Source organism: Microtus oregoni, unplaced genomic scaffold (assembly GCF_018167655.1).
Source record: "Microtus oregoni isolate MIOR12 unplaced genomic scaffold, Mior012 000021F_ref0000039, whole genome shotgun sequence".
Taxonomy (NCBI): Eukaryota; Metazoa; Chordata; class Mammalia; order Rodentia; family Cricetidae; genus Microtus; species Microtus oregoni.
Genome location: NW_024543080.1, coordinates 12,512,420 through 12,516,261, shown reverse-complemented (window position 1 = coordinate 12,516,261; position 3,842 = coordinate 12,512,420). Strand labels below are relative to the sequence as shown.

The following is a 3,842-nucleotide window of genomic DNA, read 5'->3' as shown; positions in this document are numbered from 1 at the left end:
ATTTTAATTATATGTAAATTTTAAAATATATTTTTGTTTTAAAAAGTAATTACATGAAGCTAGTGTAGTGACACACTTCTATAATTCTATCATGTAGAAGCTAGAAGTCTAAGGCCTGAGAATCACTAGTTTGGGCTATGTAGTTTGGACTCTGTATCAAAAACAAAAAAATCCTTTGTTTTGAGCCCAAACAAATGTATTACTCTTTTCAAAATAATTTTTAATAGGTCTGAAGATGTAGCTTAGAGGTAGAGCACTTTTCTTGAACATCAAGGCCCTGGATTCAATCCCCAGTACTGGAAAAAAATAAATAAAAAAAGGGTTTTGAAAGAGTGGATAGAAAACTGACAAGTCTCAGTTGATTGCACTAATGTATAGAATGAAAAGTATTTTAAAAAGTCAACAGTAAAACAATTAAAATTAGTTAAATTTTAGAAATGAATTATATCCTAAATTTATGTTGGCAGCAAATTATGTAAAGCTATATTCAACCAAATGAAGAAACTTGTTCCACCTGTGATCTGAGCCATGTACAAACACTTTAGACCACTTCCTCCGCAGCCTGAGGTAGCACAGGTCAAAGGCCAACACGAAGTTCCGAAGACACCCTTGGTTTTCTGTGAAGTGATACTTGGATAAGGGCTGAGATTAAAGCCAGGTATGGTGGCATAAACCTATAACCCCAACATTCAGGGAACTGAGGCATGAGAAATTACTCTAACTTCAAAGTCCCCCTTGGCCACAGAGTGAGGACCAGGCCAGCCAGGGTTATACAAGCCACTAGCATTCAAAACAAACAAATAGAAGTCTAGAAATACAGAAAAAAACAAATGATGTCACACAGATTTTTCTCCAGTCCCTCTGTTCTACTCTGGGTCGACACTCAAATTCCATTCACTATGCTTAAATTTTGGGTTTAGTCTTTTCTCAAATCTGTTACAAGAGTCCTTCAGAATTGCAAATGTACTGTTTCTTCCTGTGTTCCTCCACCCTAGTGCAGCAAAGGCTCTGCCCAAAGCCAGTCTATGATCTTTCTGTGGCAAACACTTTCAGCTCACTCCCTACCCCAGGTCTTTGTGATCCTTTAACTATCGATAGACATCTTAGTGTTCCCTAAACTCCCTCCACACTCAATAACTTAACTTCTTAATTATACATGATCTCATAGCAGCAGACGAGACAAAACCTAGTGCAAAATTCCAGGGCTGTTTCCATCCACATAATGGAACAGACCTTTGTGGATGGGGTTATCTTACTAGAGTTTTACTTTAGCCTTTGTGTGCAGATCAGCAGCTATTGGCCCCAGGCTAACAATCACAGGACCACAGGATGTGCTGTTGGCCATGCTCTCTCTCTTTCTCTTCCCTATGTAGAACATCCTCTTGCATTTCTCCAGTTCCTCCCCTAATGGCATTTCTAACTAGCTGTCAAGAAACGAATGTGAAGTCCCACCAGAGCACAGCAAATCCCATTTGGTAAAGTTATGCACTCAACGCTCATCACAGACAGTTGCAACATTCCAGCCCTCGGCAGCAGTAGCAATGAACAGAATGAACCAGCCAGAGGCCATGTCTCTACAGCCTACAGTATAGTAGGCCTTCTGTAGGTCTCTACCACCCTCTACAACCAACCTCACTTCATCTCCCGACTCCTAAGCTCTACCACTTTCATCTCTTCCTACCCAAGTTTGTATCTTTAGAATATGATTTTCACTTCATCAGTGGTTTTCAAACTTCCTTATCAGTGAAACTGAGTTCCACTGAAGTCTTAACAGAGAACCCCAAATACAGAGCCAAGAGCGATGTGAAGCAAGGGGCTGCTGGTGGGCACAGAGAAACGATACAGCCAGTTGGGATTTCCTCACCTCCAGGGACTCCTACCAATTACTACATTGATTCCAATTCAGGAACACTTTCTTTTAACAAAGCCGTCTTGATGGAATAAAAGAAGACATGCACCAAGTTTTTAGGTAGGATTTGGAGGGTAATTTTAGCTTCGTATTTTCATCTATTCAAAGTGCAAATCTGTGTAAGATACAACCCCACAACTAAAGTAAACCTTAAAAATACTTAATAAGTGGCAGAAGAGTTCCCTGAAATCATTGGAATTACTAGTCCGAGGCCCTTTGGAGTCCTCCCAAGGCAGCGGTTATGCTGCGGTTCCTCTGAAAATCAGATCTTCCTATGCAGTGATTCTGCCCACGGAGACTTAAACAATCCGTCAGTGTTGTGATTCATGTTGTATTTTAGGCCTGATTTGCTTAAAAAGGCAAAGAAAACCAACCATCAGGCCAATTGTTGGCTTTATCAAAGTTTAGACTAGAAAGTTTTCATAAAAGTAAAAAGAAAAAAAAAAGAAAAGCTCCTTTTCTCAGCTGTTTCCTGCCACATGCTAACTAACCACCTCCCCCCAGGGGACCGGAGCTGGGCTGGGCCTGGCTTCACAAAAGGCAGCCTTGCTCTTCTATGTTCTTGATGGGCTGGACGGGCAGCACCAGGTGGGAAATGCGACTCCACAGCCCACTCAGTTTGTCTGAGTCCATGTGGCTGAAGGAGCTGGGAGTTTCAGAGTTGGTGAACTTAGCCCCAGAGTAAATCCCTCACTTTCTCTTCCGTTTCCCTGGGGCCTACGCTTGGTGCTAATGTCTCCTCCTCCAGCATGACGGTCAGGACAAGGGCCATGTCTTTAAAAGCCGCTTTCTCACAGTCACAGTACTTATAGAAGATCAGGGTGGAGCCTGCAGGAAGGGATTCGAAGCGGTGGACGACAGCAGCCTTATGGCCATTCTCAAATCCATTACTAAGCTCCAAGTCAACCCACAGCTTGCTGGTGTCACTGTCCTGCAGGGCTCTTTCAGCTACGTCTATGGAGACAGCGGACACTTTCTGGAAGATGTGTAGGCGTTGGTAATATGGTGGCTCAGACACTTGAGAGTCTCCCGTCCCTCTCGAGCAGCTGTAAAGATGATGGCGGCAGGCTCAGTGGGGTCTGAAGCATTGAGGTGCTTCTGGAGAAACTTCCGTCCTCGCTGGCACAGAAAGGAACTCTGACCTGGAAATTTATCCTTCAGCTGGCTAAACTGAGCCAGGAAAGCCTCCAAAGCTGGGTTCTGGGGCACTTGCTGGGCCGGGGAGAAATAGTAGCTGTTGACAGAATGTAGCACAAGAGCCACAATCAGGAGGCCGAGAAACAGGACCATAGCTCCAGAGACTCCTGCTGTCTGTCTTCCTCAGTCTTTCCTGTGCAGCCTCTCTTCCTTTTCCCTCACTGACTGCGTCATCTCTTCTTCAGGACTTCCATCCTCAGATCTTGGGCTTCTTAGTGGGGGTCTGCATAAGTTACTTAAAGGACTTGAAGTCTCTGGTGTTCTGACAGTTTTCTTTGAGGTTGTTTGGTTTGTAACAATTTGGGAAGAAGATTCATCCTCTGAGGACTCAGAGTCCCGGAACCCTCGCCTGCTTGTAATCGGAGACGCCTGAGGCTGAGGCTGCTCAACCAGGGCCGCCCTTCGCATCTTCATCTCCTCGGCTTCCTGGGGTCCCCGCTGCCTCTGTGGTCTAGACCGAAGATTGTCGGGAGAAACAGTCTTAACTGCTCATCTCTTGTCCCCAGACTAGGCTTCCAGTGGTGGGACTAGGTCACATTCAATTGATTTGTTGGCCAAGGGAGTGCCACAGGAACCACGAATAATCCAGACTGTTGCTAAAACAAAGGATTGTTTTTCACAAAGTGAGGGTGGGATAAAAGTGTTGAGAATAACACCTACACAACAGGTTGATCCTGGAGAAGTTGAACTGATACCTACATGGAGCCTTCACCTCTAAGTTCTAGTCTCTTTGCTG

At 44.4% G+C, this 3,842-nt stretch overlaps 1 pseudogene; it reads right to left on the bottom strand.

The window, feature by feature from the left end:
* Positions 1-2,221: 2,221 nt before the first annotated feature.
* LOC121460680 lies at positions 2,222-3,520 on the bottom strand (annotated as a pseudogene).
* Positions 3,521-3,842: the final 322 nt, after the last annotated feature.